The sequence below is a fragment of the Macrobrachium rosenbergii genome, chromosome 8 (genome assembly GCF_040412425.1).
Source record: "Macrobrachium rosenbergii isolate ZJJX-2024 chromosome 8, ASM4041242v1, whole genome shotgun sequence".
In the NCBI taxonomy this organism is placed as follows: domain Eukaryota; kingdom Metazoa; phylum Arthropoda; class Malacostraca; order Decapoda; family Palaemonidae; genus Macrobrachium; species Macrobrachium rosenbergii.
The window spans coordinates 3,110,323-3,130,335 of record NC_089748.1 but is presented as its reverse complement, the minus strand read 5'-3'; the positions used below and the strand labels follow the sequence as shown (position 1 = coordinate 3,130,335).

The 20,013-nt window shown below is 37.2% G+C and overlaps 1 long non-coding RNA gene across 1 annotated transcript; it reads left to right on the top strand.

The window, feature by feature from the left end:
* Positions 1-16,120: 16,120 nt before the first annotated feature.
* On the top strand, positions 16,121-17,333 carry LOC136841212 (uncharacterized). The gene is made up of 3 exons (XR_010853825.1): positions 16,121-16,708; positions 16,862-16,931; positions 17,223-17,333. It is a non-coding gene; the product is annotated as an uncharacterized lncRNA (long non-coding RNA).
* The last annotated feature ends 2,680 nt before the right edge of the window (positions 17,334-20,013 follow it).

The window sequence follows — 20,013 nt, the reverse complement described above, 5'->3', positions numbered from 1 at the left end:
CCTCACATTCGTTCATTCTTGTGGTTTTTAGATTCCTCGGATGCTCCAGGGCTGAAGCTGCCAGCAAAGAAACCACCATAGTTGAAGATAGTTAGCTGAATGACCAAAAATCATATGCAAATTAAAACTTGAAGTTTACTAAAGGAATCCGTCTTATAAACATGCACATTAAATATTCAGTCATTGGATTAATATTGTAAATATACCCAATATTAAATTTATTATTTTCCTTGTGTAAATTACAGTAAAATGCAGTTTATTTGGTTAGATACATATATACATACTGTATATAAATAGGTCGAAAGGCCCAGTTGTAAGTCATTAGTCGCTTGATAATGCCATAAAAGGTGAAACAGTTGTCGCTAGAAACAATAAACAGGAGAAGAAAATCTGCGTATTTTTCACCAGAAATTAACGAATGAGAATCGGAAAAAACTCAGACGGTAAGAAGATACCTTCAAGAAGCTTATTGATGCCACTAAAGCAATCAATTTTAAAAAGATAAATGTCTCTGATATATCATTAATTTAGGTATAAAACTTTTAGTAAGTATATGAACAAGTATGTGAATAAAATTATTATCAATTTTGTTATTAGCCAAGCTGTTTCACTAGTTAGAAAACCAGGCTGATATATATCCTAGGAATCCGATAATGGAAATACAAAAATAAATGCAAACGTAAAGAATAGACTATAAAAAAGAAATAGCGAAGGAAAACAGGAGAGATAAAAACAATTCAAATTATATAACGAGACCCATCTGAGTATGCTCAGTAAATGGTATCATTCCTATAACTGGCACTGTTTCTGATGAACGTCATGAGGGTCAAGGAATACAGTGAATCGAGTTTTCCAGTGTTGTCAGCATCCAGTAATATTCACTTATTACTAAATAGAGGGCACAGATACACGTACCTGTTGTACCTCCAGGCCTCTTCACTGACGTGAGCACACAATATCAGTGTTCAAGCGTTAGGAGAAAACAAACCAGCTACAGTTGTTAGACTTGATCTACAAGTAAATATAATAACTTAGAAGCTTGAAGATATGAATGTACTGTATATTCTAATTTGCTTTGCAAAATGGAAAATAAATGTACTTTTATTTTCCATTTTGCCTCTCAAGGCTATTATTAAGAGGTACATGGAGGGAAGTGAAATTGATCAGTTATGGATTGAAACTGGCCTCTATCCTCCAAATATCGTTCATGTAGCGACAATTCTGGCTATATTTGACACTTTCCTTCAGACTCACTAGGAACAAGCGCTAGAAATAAAGGAAATCGTCGCTGAGGTATCAAATGGACTAATTCAGACCGCCACTAACGTTCAGCTATTCTTATGCAGGTCTGCCTGCACAGTCGACCTGTGCTGACACACCTGAACATTAATGTGGACAACCAGCACAGTTTTTTCTGCCTACCCAGTCGACCTGAGCAAATAGTCTTTATCAGTCAATATGCCTGAGTCATTAGTGACTGTGGGGAGGCTACTTTTTTCTTCTCGGTAATCTTCCCGTTCTCGGATGAAGAGCATATTCCAGTCACAAACAGAAAGTGCCGAACTTTATTGAATCTAAAAGTTTTATACCTAAAAAATGGTGGATTAGAGTTATTTATCTTTTCAATAACTAATGATTAGGGTGTAAGATTAACATATATTTATGATTCTGCATTTTTCCATAGGAAGAATAATTGTGTATACTGAGGGCTGTAAGTGTCAGCCTCATTGCTGAATATCTTGAAGATTTCGTTGAAACCTATAACAATGAGCCTTTCCTTGGGGAGGTGAAATCCAAAGATTATCATAACAGATTTAACAAAAAGGCTGCATATTCTAAATTAGTCGAAAAACTAAAGGAGGCTGCTTCTGTTGTTGGCAAGATAGTATATTTATCCATGGTTAAAAATTATATATGCAATTCAATTTTTAAAGGAGAATAAATATTCAGCACAAGGAAGTAATATAAAACAACAATAGGCCTATATGCGTCTATTCATGGTTATGCATCATGTACGTAATTCAATTTTAAAATGAGAACAAAATATTGCAGATTATGTGTGTTCACTCATTGTTAACATTATGTTAAAAATGAATCACAGCCACTCGTTCTTTGGACGCCTTTTTTTAGGAGTTTCTAATTTTGTGATGCTATCAGCAATCCCGTTATTTCCAGAGCATCAGAAACACACACACACACACACACACACACATATATATATATATATATATATATATATATATATATATATATATATATATATATAGATAGATAGATATATATATATATATATATATATATATATATATATATATATATATATATATATATATATATATATATATATATATATATATATATATATATATATAGAGCCTCGATGGCTCAGTCGGTTACAGCAGCAGCTTCGGACTTCGAGAGGTCTGTGGCGCGGGTTCAAACCCGCAGCCGACTGATCAAGAGAGGCAGACACTTTGCTATCCGTGTAGACATCCCGGGATTATATATGTAATCAACGGATAGGTTTGCTTAAAAAGCAAATGGATGTTACAGACTAAATACACACAAAACAATGCCACTACAACACCTTCTAAAAACATAACAAACATCTCACACGTCTCGAACTCTCGCCATACCAGAGCAATAACTTCTCGCTGCTGGGAAGAAAGGGCGTTGGGTCGGGTATGATACATGAAACATACGTACCGGGTCTAAGCGATGTCAGGCAGGGCAGCCGATCGAGACCACAGGTCTACCCCAAAGCCAAATCAAAAAGTCCTTCAAAGAAGGCATCGTGCTTACCCCATACAAAAATGGGAATAAAAGCACGTTAAAAGAAGAAGAAGAAGATATATATATATATATATATATATATATATATATATATATATATATATATATATATATATATATATATATATATATATATATATATAGATAGATAGATAGATATATATATATATATATATATATATATATATATATATATATATATATATATATATATATATATATATATATATATATCGTTAGTGGTGAAGGTATGCTTATCGTTAGTGGTGAAGGTATGCTTCTGCCTGAACGCTATTGGCGGTCATTAGGAATTCAGTCTGATCACCAAGAAAGACAATGGAGTTTACTTCTAGTAGCTCAAGAGGAACTCACAAAATACTTGAACTAAGCTCATCTAAGCCTGATCTGTCGTGCTAAAGTGCAAAATACCAAGCTCACAACCAGAAACCTGGGAAGAATCAAGGCCAAGAGATCTCTGTTACTAGAAGTGACACACATCTGTCACAGGAGTAGACAAATTGTAGTGAAAAAGAAGTCACATTAATGAAAGAACTTGATGGCATAGCTGGAATTATTCAGAATGAGTCGACTCTGGGGAAAGCGTTTTTGATTGCTAAGAAATCAAGACATATAACAAATGTTTTAAAATGAACGATATTAACCTTACATATAAAATGTGATATCATCATCAATGTTAGGGAAGAGCTGAATGAACGTCATTGTTAGGGAAGAATTGAGTGAACATAGGAAGAATAAAATCTTGCAAGATTCAACATTATTGTCAGAAATCTCCCCGAGACAGACACAATTCCACTGTCATTGTTTGTGTCTCATGGATCATTGCTTCTCGCACGGGACAAAGCAAATATCAAGAATTATCTGGGAGAACCTACAAAGCAGGTTTTAAATGAAGGATTATCTGCTTCTAAAAGTAGAACAAACATCAAGACCATTATGAACACAGAAATACAGAGGATGAGAAAAATTTTGAAAGAAAATCTGGTAATTTACTAATCGCAAATAGAATTGTATGAGTGAACACAGACTGAAAAATAAGACAACATTAGGACTTACAAAAAGTTATTCTTTTAATTAGTACTGAAATTAGAATGTCTATCTTGTTCATTTGCACAAATTAGACTTCTTTTTGACAGATACATAGAAGGATCACTCAAAGAGCAAACAAGAGGAAAGTGATCACCTGGTTACATGATAAGGTAGTACTCAGGAGATAAAACTAATATCAGAACTGTTCCTCCAAAAGAACATTTCTTTTTTAATACCTAAACTAAAGCTGAATTGACGGCTTATTTATCAGGGATACATTACCGCTTACAACAGAGTTGCAGAATGCACCAGTGGTGAGGTGAGTGAATATCAGGCTCATGGAAAGTGAATGTCCTGATAGTGCTTTACAGTCTTAATGCAAGTGGAACAAATAAAGGTCAGTTACTGATGTCTCTCCCCTGTCACTCGTGTGCTGCTTTTACTGATATACGGGTATCGCTATCTTTATAACTTGGCGTTTTTTTTGCCTCAGTAGAAGACAAAACAGAAAACGTTCAGTTTTTGCAAAAATCCTACATTCTGCCCTTGGCAGTAGGGGAGCAGATGCACTCCTCTGATTCATCGTTTTACCAAAGCCGACACAAAGGGAAGGTTTGACCAAAAAAAAAAAAAACCAGAGCAACCTCATTGAAACTGTTGATGTTGTCATGCTCATACAATTGCTACATTCAAAAGTTTCTGTTCTTTGATTGACCCCTTCATCAGTTGGAGAAGTTTGTATGCGGGCTGCATAATCATAAAGGACATTCCTCTAGTTGATTATCTGGGTTTAGTTGAAATAAGTTTTCCCGTCCTCCCCGTTCCCGCCCCCCCCCCCCACAAAAAAAAAAACACGTTGCCAACGACAGTTGCCTTGTGGATGCTACATTCTTCAATGGAAGACATCAAATGTTCCACAGTATACTTTCGCCAGTTTCCATCTTCAACAACACCTTGTAAACAAGGTATTCCTCTATATTAAATCTTAGAGCTACCAGTGTTAGGATCCATATTCTCATCTGCAAAGTTCTCGTGCAAAACTATTGCAATGGCTGCACATGTAGCTGTTTAAACAACCGAAAAGTGAACTGTCCAAGACACTGGGGCGGAGTCTAAAGCTTTCTTCATCGCAAGCATCCATTTTTCATCTTTCGCCGTTATTAAGACGAACCCAACAGAAGAGTCTTATGTTCCCGTCCCGTCGCCCTTTGCATTAAATAAATGACATATAATTAACTCTTGCTACATTTCCCTGTTACTCAGCCAATTTATTTCCGTACATGTTTACCTAGACCGTCAAAAGTGAACGGTAAAATAAAAGAGGTTCGAGAGAGAAATCCAAGCCCTAGGGACGTCATGGAACGTCCCAAAGCCCTGACCTGAGTGCGTCCATTCTGCATACTTTCATAGGGGAACGTACGTACAGGTTCAGGATGACGAGGCAGCTTTGCGATATTGATGACAGTTATGCCGCATGTCAGCGTGCTTTTTCTGCTCAATGAAAGGACAATATGCTGATGGTGGCTTATCATCTAAAAACATTATACCTATTGATCTGTTTATATATTCTTTGATATGTTCTAATAACATTATCACCTTTTTAGTTTTCTGTAAAAGAAAACTATTGTGCCGGCTTTGTCTGTCCGTCCGCACTCAGATCTTAAAAACTACTGAGGCTACAGGGCTGCAAACTGGTATGTTGATCATCCACCATCCACTCATCAAACATACCAAATTGCAGCCCTCTAGCCTCAGTGATTTTTATTGTATCTAAGGCCAAAGTTAGCCATAATCGAGGATCTGGCAACGTTTAGGACAGACCACCACCGACCCGTGGTTAAAGTTTCATGGGCCGCGGCTCATAACAGCATTATACCGAGACCACCGAAAGATAGATCTATTTTCGATGGCAGTGATTATACGACATACAGAAAACTCGATTGCGCCGAAGAAACTTCGGCGTATTTTTTACTTGTTTCATCTTGTTATTTATTGCATTTTTTTTTCAAAAGAAAAACCATCTCATTACCATTATCAGAACCTTATGGTTTTACACAAAATGTAATCTATTCGCTGTTTCTTTGCCTCCTCGAAAGAGTTATGGATTCTTTCCATTCGCATGATTTGCCTGATTCCTATTATGTTGCTTCTGTTGAATGCCTGCAGGTTTATTAAGATTTTCCCCTTTCCCATTCTTCTTTAGATTTGATCCGGATATGGACAGAGCCTCGTGTCTCCCATCGGCCGTTTGTATAAAGTAAAGAATATAAATACAGACATGGTAATATAATACCCACTGTTCCTCATAAGTCAGAGTTGTATGTCTCTAAACTAAAGGAATTTAAAAAAATCAATTAATTTGCATTATTTTTAAATCGTTCATCTTTAACTTCAGCGATCTACTTTGGTCTGGGCCATACCGCATGTCCTGGTCTTTTCATTATAAAAGCTCCCTGACTGAATTTTTTTTTTTTTTATTTACCCAGTTGATATGAAATTCATATTCTGAAGCATTCGGGTCCTTTTAACTCATCTATCAATTAGATTTACCATAAATTTAAGTCCAAATAGAGCTTACTTTTTACATGGTGTTTCTTTGTTTTACACCTGTTGCCTACCATAGCTTTTGTTGCTTATTTTACTGTTCCCAACTTTTTTTTACAGTTTTATATAATTGAGCCTTATTTACAGGATTTTTTAAATGTTTTATTGCTCTCCCCCCGTTTAATACTTACTGAATTCTCAATTTGGTCATCTTGGTTTCTGAGTTTATGATATGACTATTTCCATTTCATAAAGTATTTTTCTGCGAACAGCAGTTTTTTCGCTTCTCTTTTTCTTCCTTCATTAGTTTTAACCGGTATATTTTATTTTCTTATTTTGCCATAGTGATACATATAACAGCGATCTGTCGCTTTCAGTTTAATATAGTTTGTGCGTGTGATTTTTTTTTTTTTTTTTTTTTGTTAAGCTCCGCGAGCTATCACATCATGGTCACTAATCCGGAACCAAAGTTCTTGACCCGGAAATAGTTTGGGTTGACCCACTTCCTGTCGCCCGGTTGGCTGACAGTGTCTGTGGGAGTTGCCTTCCTCTTGCTTACTCTTCTCTCATTGTTTTTGCTCTCGCCACCTCTGTCAGGACGGTCTCTCTCTCTCTCTCTCTCTCTCTCTCTCTCTCTCTCTCTCTCTCTCTCTCTCTCTATGAATAAGCTGTGAATATTGTCACCGTTACTGATGGATTTTATGCCTTTTATCTATTAGTGTGTTTGTTTACTGATCAACAATATCATCTCTCTCTCTCTCTCTCTCTTCTATATATATATATATATATATATATATATATATATATATATATATATATATATATATATATATATATATATATATATATATATATATATATATATATATATATATATATATATATATATATATATATATATATATATATATATATATATATATATATATATATATATATATATATATATATATATATATTCGTGTACTATATACATACATTATATATTCATACATTATATATTATATATATATATATATATATATATATATATATATATATATATATATATATATATATATATATATATATATATATATATATATATATATATATATATATATATATATATATATTATATATTTTCGTTTTCAGTGAGTAGAACATATTTTCTTTGAAAAGGTGAGTCAAAGGCTTTCATTCCTCCTAGCTTGAGGTTACAAAAATCATTGGGAAGGAAACGCTAGATTTAATGCTTGTCTATTTTTCTCTAAGAAGTGTTCCACATCAGTAAGTGTCTTTTGGCAGTGCGGAGGCCAATCCAATGATTTTTTTTAACCTCAGGCCAGGAAGAATAAAAACCTTTGATCCACTTTTTCAAAGAAAAGTTTTTCTGAATTCACGGAAAACGGAAATTTTAACTTTGCGGTGAATGAACAGAGTAAAAGTACAACTTTTGTAAACTAAGGTAAGAAATCACACTGCTATTAATATCTTTTTTTACCAGTTTCTTTACCAACTCAGTCATTATTTTTACACACCATCATTATGAACGTAATCTTAGGTTTGAAATGTTTGGAGATTGAGGTGACGTTGTAATTTATTTATGGGTGTTTTAATCATTCTAATCAGTCATCACCATTTGCAATGTACTTGTCAGTCCTTTTATGCTTAGTATTTCTTGGCGATCGGGATAATTAAATGTTAAAATTGTGAAAAGAATATAAATTTGTCAAGGAAAACATCAAACAACAAAATGGATGAGATTGCAGTCTCTCCCAAGAGTGATGATTAGAATCAGTATGCTGAAGGTAACTTCCACGGAGGAGTGCACTAACGTAAATAACTTAAATTGATGCCATGAGTAATCCCAATAAAATGTGGTTAGAAAATCAAAGGAAACAAACTATGCAGATAAAATAAAGTAGAAAAAAAAATGGTACCTCATTTCTAAAATCAACTGACCCTGCACCGGAAGCTACTGAGCAGAAGAAAAACGTTAGTCAGCGATTTGTGAAATTCCAGTAGAAGGTATAAGACGAGCATGGTGTTTTACGGCAGAAGTAAAAGGGTATAACCGGCAAAAAAATTAAATCAGAGGGAAAGGTGAAGAAATGAACATCACAACTGATGAAAAGGCCCCAAAATCATGATAGCAATTGTTAGACGATATCATGAGGAGATGATCACAGAATATATAAAAGACAAGGGCCGTTGGCTAACATACCCAGTAAGAGAAACAAACGACTTCAAAAATTGCGTTGCCAAAATCTAAAACCTGAGGAATGTACATCATAAGACGCTATATCGTAAAATGGTCCTCAAAGATAAAAGAAAGCATGGAACGAGTGATGGAAAGCTACATTTACCTAAAATGAGATGCAGTGCATATGAAATATACCATGTATGCCTAAAACCTGTTAAACTCTGTTAATCTTGCTGTCCAGATTCTCTAACTTTTACTTCTTAGTGAAACGAGAGGGGTTTCACCCAGTTCTACTGTCAGATCCTTGTATTTCAACTCCTTTATTTTCTGGATCTCTTTATCTTGCTGTCCATAACTCCAGCGTCCTCTTTCCAGTGTCTTCAAGGCTGAATGGCCGAAAGCGCCCCAGTGCTTGGCTTGACAACCTAAACTTTTAAAAATCATAACAAATTAATATTATACGTCAAGGGTAGGGAAAATTGTCAAGGGAGTTGGAAGGGTTCGTCCTAAGCAATTATGAAATGTAAAACAAGGACGAGTTTTATTATAAAGCATTTGAGTATGTTTACACGAAGATGTCTTTTTTTAATAGAGAAACTCTCATGTGTGAGGACATTCACTTGTGGATTAATGACAATGACCACAGGCGAGCAAAATTCTAATAATATGTACCTAATAAAAATCAAGATCTAATCGGACGTTACACTCGGTCACATCCGTCAGTAATTAGCAATTAGAAGTAGATGGAACCTGTAACTTTAATATTACTATAAAGTAATTATCTTTAACATGAATATAGACAGGCTGAGAGTTAATAATGAAAAAAAAAAAATGTTTGTGAAGCGCCAGAATATTACCGATTTAAATCTACAAAAAATGTATATTTTGTTTCTATAATATTCGAAACAGCTAATTACTAAAATTTTGCAAAGAGAATAAATTTATAACGTTTATTTTTTATACGTTGAAATCTTTACCTTGAACACAATCAGTACTGGCTGACTACAACTGAAATGAGGGAAAAACTCATCATATTAACGAGGAAAAAGACAAGCCATAAAAATGACGAAAATGAGTAGCTAAACGAAAACTCCGGAATTTAGAATAATATTCAAAATAAATTTACTGAAGAAAAAGAAAGTAACCATCTCAGGAACTGAAAATAGAAAAGTTGAAAATAAATGAGCAATTTTCGTCAATGGAAGAGAGAACAATTTATAACAGTTTTAAACCAAGTGAAAGTGACTTAAATATTACGGTCCAGTAACCTCCAACAGTAAATTTCCTGAAATATTGATAAGGATAAAAAAAACTCCTTGATATAGCAGTATGTGTTTATAAAGAAACTGAAAATAATAAATAAGAGATGAAGATGATGCCTTAAAATCGTTATGGTGCAGTTGACTGGTAGAATGTTTTAAGTACAAATCGAAAATTGTAAATCTGCCCATAAGTCCAGGCAGCAAGAATACCAAATTGCAGTTTTGCTAGGAACGACACTATTAGCATATAGCCTAACAAATTTTAAGTTATCACGAAAAAAAATCATGAAGTAAAGATGAGTTTTAATCAGAAGATACAGTTTTACTTGATTATGGACTGCAGTGAATAGCATGAGGAGTTGGATGAAAGAAAAGGACTCAAAAACTTGTGAAAATAGTGAGGAATATACGAGCACTAATTGATGAACATCTAAATATGGAAAAGCAAAATTTATTGAAAGACAGTGAAAATAAAATGTCGTGCAATACCCGGAAATTAAAAATGCTTTTTTATAAATATACAGTTATATGACTAAATCGCTGTCATAGGATTTACTGAAGAGGTTACTGGTTTTTTTATCAGTAAGACTCCTAAATTAATAATGAATAAATTGCCACATCACTACTGAATTTCACTGTCAATTTCTTTAATCAAAAACTGAAAAATTAAATATGGGTTTTGACGTACATCACAATAAACAATAAATAGCCAAGATCTGTAAAGACCTTCTAAACAAACACAGTTTCGGAAGTAAAACCGCTCGTAGGAACGTAGGCAATTATAGACTAATGGCGTCCAAGACGAAACAAGAAAAAGGACCGTCGAGCGCTTTTCAATACATTATCCTAAGAAATAACAATATGAGCCAAAGAAGGATGATCATGATGATCATCATCATCATTTAGAGAGAAGGAGGGTAATACGTCGGTGAAAAGATGGTAAAATTCAGAAGTGTTGGGGAGGAAGAAGAGGAAAGCACAGAAACTGAGAGACTGATGGCGTGGACGAAGCAATAGAACTGAAGGACGTTGATACCCAGAAAGCTAGGGGCGTTCAACATTAAGATTGTGCCACACTGGTATTAAGGGATTCGACGCGCTACTGATGAACCTTTTGTGCAAGAATATGAAAAGGCTAATTTTATGTAAATTCTATTAAAGGGAAGCTAATTTAAAAATCAGTAGTAAAAGGTGAAATTTGCCAGTGATTATAATCTTGTTTTTTTCTATGGAGCCACCCACTCTGGAGCAAACGGCACATGTGCTCATATCTGTCTACTTAGATACACACACACACACACACACACACACACACACACACACACACATATATATATATATATATATATATATATATATATATATATATATATATATATATATATATATATATATATATATATATTATCAAAGATCTATCATTCAGTCACTAAAATTGTTTACAATCATCAGATTGAATATTTTCTGATCCTAGTTACGCAGGCACTCCAGTCTCAATAAACCTACGGTAGCCTGTACTGGGTGTGTGTGTGTACGTGTGTGTGTGTATGTGTGTGTGTGGAAGAATTACTTGCCGTTAATTCTTTTCGATGTTTTGTAGGGTAAAACAACAGACAGACAAAGATGTTCAACAGGTTGGTTTACATGTACATGAAAAGAAGAAGTGGTTTATAATAGTTGCAAACCCCTGTAGTAAAAATACAACCCGAATATTTTGTGCGTAAGATTAAATAAATCGCATATAACGATCGAGTGAACACTACCAGAACTAAATGTGGGCTCTCTCTCTCTCTCTCTCTCTCTCTCTCTCTCTCTGTTACTCGAAAACATTGTTCTTGTTTTCCCGTACGTTAAGTTGATGTTAAGCATTACAAAAAGGTTGTTTATTTTGAGGTACTGATTCTCATCATATGACCAATCGAACGATGATGATAATACTGCAGAGGTTTCGGCTGCATACTGCTTTCATTCTCTTCCTCACTCTTTCTCATAGGTTTTAATATTTTAGGAAAATGAAAAAAATCTATGTTCTTATTGAATGCGTTCTGAATGATTGAAAACGTTGGGTAGTGGAGGTATTTAAGAACCAGTAAGTATAGCGGTGGGGTGAGGTAGAGGGGAGCTGGTTTGGATGGAGGAGGGAGAAGAGTGAAGTGATTGCATCTTCAATGCATACTGTCGAGTCCTATGTTTATCGGTTTGTTTTCCTGACTTGCATTGCTCTGGGTATTGGAGCCCTTAATCTCTGGATTTCTTTGAATTTAGAAAGTGGTGAGTCGACCTGTATGCTTGCAAATAGATTTGAATACGTTCTTTCATATCTAGTAAAAAATGCATGATGGTTTTTAATGCTTACAGCTTTATATATATATATATATATATATATATATATATATATATATATATATATATATATATATATATATATATATATATATATATATATATATATATATATATATATATATAAGTGGAATGACTTACCTACCATACAAATATAAATATCTGACTAAAACTGCAGGATCAGGTGGAACATAGGAACAAGGATGAGCTGGAGGCCTTACTCAACAGGGAATGTTGCAGAAAAACACTCAGGTTTACTTAAAATCACATGTATTTACATTAACACCAAAATCAGAAAAATGGGGAATAAATTAGACAGGTAAACAGAGTCCTGCAGGAGAACTAAATTACGACAACAAAATGATAACTGAAGATGCCGTGGAAATCCACTTCAAGGGCACTGCAGAGTACGCTGCAGTGGTTAGGACCACAACACAAGCAAAATCGGAAAGGGGGATTTCACAGCAAGCAACTCTGCCTGCAATTGAGGACACATGCGGTTACTTGGCAGAAAATTAGCACAATCAAAGGAAAATTGAGAGGTGTACGGAAGGCGCCTATAATCCTCGTTTGAAACACTGGAAAAAATTATGAATTTAAATTTGTGCACTGCATTAATAAAGTCAGATCTATATGGAGAATTACACTTGGAAAACGAAAATAAATCAGTGAAAGATTAAGAAATTTGTGACTTGAAAAACCTCAAATCCGAGCACTTTACCTTATTTCGGAGAGGTGGCCCTTGTCGTTTCGCCAGTATGGAGGGAAGGAATTTACGGGACTTAGCACTGAAAGAATACTGGGCTAAGAAAAGCAGCCATGGGAATGGGATTTGGCTCAGATGGAGTGGGGGCCAAGGGGCAATGTTGCTGTAACTACAGCCAAGGTGTCTCTGCCTTGGTTCAGGTCGCACAGTTCCTTTGATGACTTCTGCTGGTTTATCTCCCCATGCTCTTGGTACCCCATTTTCTATGGGTGCACAGATGGGTTCTGCGATCTCATGATTATCCGGTCACCCGCTTGGAAGGGCAATGACTGTGTGGTGGTTGGTTGCTATGGGACCCTTAAAACATGTCCTTTGGGTTAATCCCCATCACCAGTGCATCTGGTGCCTGCGGCAAGGCTTTTGTCTCCAAGTGGCTTCGTACCTAAAAGAAAGGTTTTGAGACAGCCACGGGGTTGAGAGAAAGGATTAACAGAGTGTCCAGGGAACAATAATAAGAGATTTAAGAATGGGGCAAAGTTTTCCATGCCCTCCTTGTCAATCAGCATTGTAATAAAAAAATTACTGTATTTCTTTTTGAAAAGAATAAAACAAGTCACGTTTATGGTAAATTCTCGTAAAGGAATAAAAGTTAAGTTTTACTGTGCAATCTTTTGCAAAGTTTGGAAGGCGACTTGACTTGGGAGGGCTATCCTCATCAATATATATATATATATATATATATATATATATATATATATATATATATATATATATATATATATATATATATATATATATATATTTTTTTTTTTTTTTTTTTTGAAGGTATCGTTTGCAATTACGGAAATATATATGCATATTGCAATGAGGGCTATCCCTCCCAAGTCAACTTGCCCCAAACTTTGCAAAAAGAGCATACAGTAAAACCTAACTTTTATTCCTTTAAGAGAATTTACCATAAACTTGACTTGCTTTATTCTTTTCAGAAAGACATACAGTAACTTTTTATCACAATGCTGATTGACATGGAGGTCATGGAAAACATTGCCCTTTCTTAAATCTCTTATATATATATATATATATATATATATATATATATATATATATATATATATATATATATATATATATATATATATATATATATATATATATATATATATATATATATATATATATATATATATATATATATATATATATATATATATATATGTGTGTGTGTGTGTGTGTGTGTGTGTGTGTGTGTGTGTGTGTGTGTGTGTGTGTTATGTTCTGAGTCCGGTTGGAGGAGTTAAATTGTATTTTGAACGTAATTTTGCCCTAGGGGCCAACACCTAGATCTCAGAGCATAAGCAATAAATGTAATTAATAGTTTGGCTTACCCTGAAATTACATCTATTCAAAGAAAAAGGAAGGTCGCCTTTCAAACCAGTCAGTTAGAATAGATTAATTTATTTACAGATGTGCAACTAGAAATTAATATGGACAGGCTGGCAGTTCAGCAATCAAGGCTCATGCAATGTGCCATAAAAAGTGTAACTACAGTTAGCAAAAAAATAAAAGTTTGACATGAATCTTATAAACCACTTAAGACTGGTTGATAAAACTATTTCACTTTAGCACAACAATAACACTGATAGGCCTAACATGTGGCCCTTGTAGACTCCCGATTGCAGAAGTGTCTTGCACTTGGCGATTGTTTCGCAATAGCAGGGGCAGAATGTGAAAAGCCAGATAACAGAATTCAGGAAAAGAATTCCAGGTCAACATTCATTTACACAAAGACTTTCTCTCACATGAATTAATTATTTATGATGCAGGGGATTATTCATTAGACTTAATTAGCACATGGTAACACCATGGTGGGAATGTTCTAATTATTTTATCACAGAACAAACTTAATTTAGGCTTGGACCAATTCATGAGGGAAAATGTGCGTGCTAGGCTGTGGGAAACAAAGGAACTTTGGTTGGGAGAGTGAAAAGTTAGAAATAGTGAATACAGAGAGAAATTGAGGAATAGGAAAAGAACACTGGCATTATTTGCGAATTCAAGGCATACATTATTGCATCTGTGCATGGAACTTGCTTGCAAAAGATGAATTCAGGCTTCAGAAGTCCCGACACAGGGCCAATTGCGGGAGCACAGAAAAGCACCAGGTTTAGTGCTGTTAAGAGTGAAACGACATTGCGCTTCGGAGTCGGGGCACGGAGTGAGAGCGATCCAGGTCACAGAGTCGTCCCCTTAATTCTCACAGAGAGCACAGGACAGTGGCACATCTGAAAGAAGCGAATAACAGCCAGCACAAAGGTCAAAGAGAAATAGGCCTTATACTTAAGACTAAAGGTCAGCCTAGCAGCCCATTTACTATCATGACTTGTCCTTGTGCCATAATGGCTTTCTGTCCCCTAATAACGTAAAATAGTGGGGGTAGGATGCTTACATTCTGTTCCCCCTAGCTGGGGTCTCCCCCAGTCGCCACAAAATTTGACTTCCTAGCAAACAGGCTGGAGAGACGAATTTCAATAAATATGTAAGAGCTACCCCCCTTTAAGAAGGCATTCACTCCCTTTCGGGTGTGAAGGCCTTGGCTAAGTAAGTTATTTGTCTTGACTAATCAGTTAGCTTCCCTAAATGAGCTTTACTTTTGCAATGCAGCTAACTAAAATGACGTACCTAACTGCTAGGAGGTGATACTAGTTTTACTAACCTACTTACTACAGCAGAGCCTAACACTATACAATGGTATCTACAGACTTCTACTGGCAGTCTCTTACGACAGGGGAACTTTATTCCTAGGCAAAGGGTACATGGAGAAAATGTGTCTTGTTGACATGGTCTACTATCCCACTGCCCAGGCACTAAATTAAATGACACTGATCTAACTAAATACAATCATTTACAGATTACACAATCCTTTATGGAATAACACACGCAATAGTTTCGGACATGAGCAACCTGAATGGTTAATTATGCTAAGTGGTCAGGAGTTTACCAGCTTGAATGTTGGAAAGTTTTATCATGAGTTTATTACAAGGGTTAGTCTACCAGATTGCCTAGGGTGTTGAGTGTTAGACCATTTGGGCAGAGATCACGCCGGCTACCTCCTCTGGGTAGGTGCCAGGATCACTCTGAGATGGAAACAGCACTGTGCTAATGGGACATGAGTGTCAAGGAGAGCTTGTGGCTCTTATGGGTTAACTGGTGTACAAAAATAAATGTAATTTATTTTACTGGATACACTTATTTTTCTGTAATTTCTCACTGTAATATTTTCTCACACAGTTCTGTGTGTTGGTTTGCTTGGGGTAACTTTCTCTTTGGTTTATTCTGTGCATGACTTGTTTAGATAAATTATCTTTACAGGTTTTTTGTAATTTTAAGTTCATTTGCATAATGGCCTTATCTGTTGTTGGGTGGTCTTGAGGACCAAAACAAGCAATTCCCAGGAATTAATATTTTGTTTTGGTTTCCGAGCTAACGTGTGAGACAGCGGAGAAATGGAAACCAGTGGATTCTGCTACTAGGACTTGGACAGTAGTCTGTAGCTTCAGGTATATTGACCTGAAGGGTTCACTCGTATAACCCGTTTGACACCGTGAGTGCAATGAAGAGGGCTTAACAGACGTGCCGAGAGAAACTGATCCTTTTTTATTACTAATGGATTCTCTTGACGTTTATGTTCTGAGTTTGGAGATGGTTCTTCACTAGACACGGGTTCACTCTTTCTCTCCCCCCCACCTCTTGACTTTGCATCCTGCACGGAGCGAATAACCGACAGAAAAACCTTCACTTTAACCATTCATGCTTCGCCCTTAAACTAAGGTAAGGCCATTAATGTCTTTTAGTCGAGGTTAAAGAAGTACTGATGTGACCTAAAAATAATAATAAAATAACTCTGTAAGGATAAGTTACCTTAAACTGTTTTCATGCTTTAGGCTATGCATAGCAATATTTGTTTACCATTTATTTGTACAGTTCGGCGAGTGCTAGTTGGATGGTATCGGTCAATTATAGCTCTTTATACGGATGGTGTTATTTTCCGCTGGTGGGTTATTTATTTAAAGTTGATATATGTTTATATTGTTATATGAGAATATTTTATTTTGTCGGTCTGTCTTTAATTAGGTCCCTTCCTTGTTTGCTGTAGGTGTTAGGATTACCTGAGTCCAGTGACGACCGCTATTTATAACGTGACTGATTTATCCTCCATGGGTAAATAAGGATATTTGTGTATTGCCATTACATTTAGTTATATAGTTCTCATGTTAAAGTCGGTGCCTTTCGAGTTTGATACAAAGTTTCTTATTTTTATTCGTGTTAATAATATAACTTACAGGTTATGATACAGAGTCGGTAGCCCAATAACAGAAGGGTCGTTGAAACTAGAGAGGAACTGGGGTACTCAAGATTTTTTTCATAATGAATTTTATTAAAATACTAAAAATGACTTTCATATTTTATTTTAACCTCCATGTTTCACCACCTTAAAATTGTATTGAGATTGTTGAAATTTTCTGTATAACTGGATCTCTTCTGCCCCTTATTCCTCTTTGGGTTCCTCCAAGGTCTGGCTATGACATTGCGATGAGGTGATGAGGACACTGACTCTGAGGAAAGGCCAGAGGTGCTGTCAGGAGCAGAATCAGAGGTAGCCCTAGGAGCTACGAGGAGACTCCCTACTTTGGCTGCTGTGACAACCGTTGTAAGGGTAGAAACAGCTTCTGCATCCTGGCTGGACAGTTTCTGGTCGACCAGAGAAGGTGTAGCGTTAAGGTCTGCCAGAGGTTCATCCTCTGCAGATGAAGGTGATTGTGAAGAAGAATCAGTGGGGGCTGGAGGCTCACAATTTGCAATGATCAACTCCATGAAGTATGGAGCATCTCCTATAGGAGGATCCGTGACATGATTGGGATCCGGCACTGACACTAACTCGAGGCTAGGCACAGAGATTGAGGTTAGTGGAGGCTCATTGCCCAAGATAGACAGTACTTGACACTGCTCAGGGCTCTCAAGTGGCACCGGCGGAGATATGGAGTCAGTCGTGCCTGACAAGGGACCCAGGGGTTCAAAACCCCTCGGTGTACCTGAGGTAGCATGAGACACAGATTCCTGTGTCTTGTGGAGGGCAGAGCCTCTTGTGATTATTCTGTGTGTGGTGTCTGCTGTATTTTGCTTGCTAGGACACCCAGACCAATTCGTGGAGTGCTCTGTTACGTTACAGGTCTTGCAGCGGTACTTGGTTCTGGCAGTTTCCCTTCGCAATGAGGGAGGAAACTTTTAGTGGCCATCCTTTTGTGAGGAGCGAGGAGTAGGCCTGGAGTTGCACAGAGTGTTCCCCTTCCATCGACCACTTTGGTGAGCAGAAGGTAGGGCTGACAGTGGCTCGCCTGTCACGGTGGCAGTGTCCCAGTCAGGTGACTTTGGAGTTAAGGCCTCCCTAATGGAGGTAGCTATGCAACAGAGTGGCACTGGGGAAGGACATCCCCAGAGTAGGTCTCGTCCCAGCAGGAACTCTACTCCATGCCTGATTTTGCTCACCATGTCAATACGGTGAGGTTGCATGCCCCAAGTGTTGTTACCTGAAGCTCGACTGTGGGAATGGTCTTAGTCTGCTTTTCTATCCAGGTCATCGTCCACCTGGTCTTTTTGTCTACAGTGGCACTGGCTGGTACTCCGGCCCAGTCAATCAGGTAAATGTCTGAGCCAGTGTCTACTCTAACTGGCAGATTCACTGGTAGTCTAGAACCATCCATGGGTGCCACTGAGATGGATTGGGTCCACACCCGCTCGGGGTGAGACATAGATGGCAGCATGACCACGGAAGTCATGGCACTGATCAGATTTACGTGCATGGTAGAGTGGACATGTTTTAAGCAACCAGAATATCCGGCAGTATAGTGCCCTGCAGTTCCGGAGTCTCTGCAGGGACCCTGTGAATTAGCTGATTTCTCTATGTGACTGTTGGTGGAGAAGATTGAGTGGTCATGGATGGAGAGTAGTCCTTGGAGTCCTTTTGAGGGTGCTGCTGGTTAACTCCCTTCTTAATGAGAAACTCAGATTAGGGGTGACCAACTCTCTTGCAGAAGTTGCACGTTGGAGGTTTGCCATGGTGTCTGTTCTTCAGGCGAGTTGATCCTGAAAGATGTCCATGGCACTATGTGCTGGTGAGATGTCCTGTGAGACTGGTTAAAGGTCTCCCAGTTGTCGGCCATAGGATAAGCTTCTGCAAGTGTTTTAGGTTGCTTGTCATTGAGGTGCACAGCGGGAGGTCAAGGGACACACTGGAAGAGATCTTCCAGCATGATCCAATTGAACAGGTCCTGGAACTCTGTGCACGCCATGCCATCAAGCCAGCATTGTCCTGATTGGGTCTTATGATAGGCCCATTCCACCAGGCCCAACCAACTTCCTTGGTGAGACCTCTAAAACACTGTCTCCATCTCTCTGGGGTGATCAGTCGTCGAATTTTCTACCATGTTCCCTCTAATACCCTTGTCTAGTGAGCAGAGGGCGGTTTTCACTTTGTCGTCTATGTGCTTGGCAAGCAGTGCAACCCTCTCCATCTCGGTGGTGGAGTAGTTCTTGAAAAGTGCTTCTACTTCCTCCAACCATGCCTCGGGCTCATCCTCTGTCCATTTAGGAATCAGAGTATTAATGCTAGATACTGGAGCATTAGGCACAGCAGGTGTGGGTTTGGAGGCTTGTTGGGCAGCTAGAGCTTTGACATTTTCTTTTCGTGCCTTCTCCAGCTTGAACTCCTTTTCCTTAAGAGCTAGTGCACTCTCCTTGAGAAATCACTCACTCTCCTTGAGAGCTAGGTTACTCTCCTTGAGAGCGATGTCTCTTGCTGCCTTAGCTTCTTTGTACTTCCTCCGATCTTCTCTTTCTGCTCCTTCCTGCTGGAGTATGTCATCCAGCTTTTCTTTCACCCACTGGGTGAGTTCCTGTCCCATGTAACCTGCGTCTTTGAGAGCTTGATGCTGTTCTAATGACATGGTTCAAATCTTTTAGGACGTCTAGGGGAAGGGGTCTGTGACAGTAGGAAAGTGTCCCATAACTTGGTGGCACTTTATTGGAATGGCACCTTGTCGATAAGGTGGCACTGTGGCTGAGTGAGCTGTGCAGAG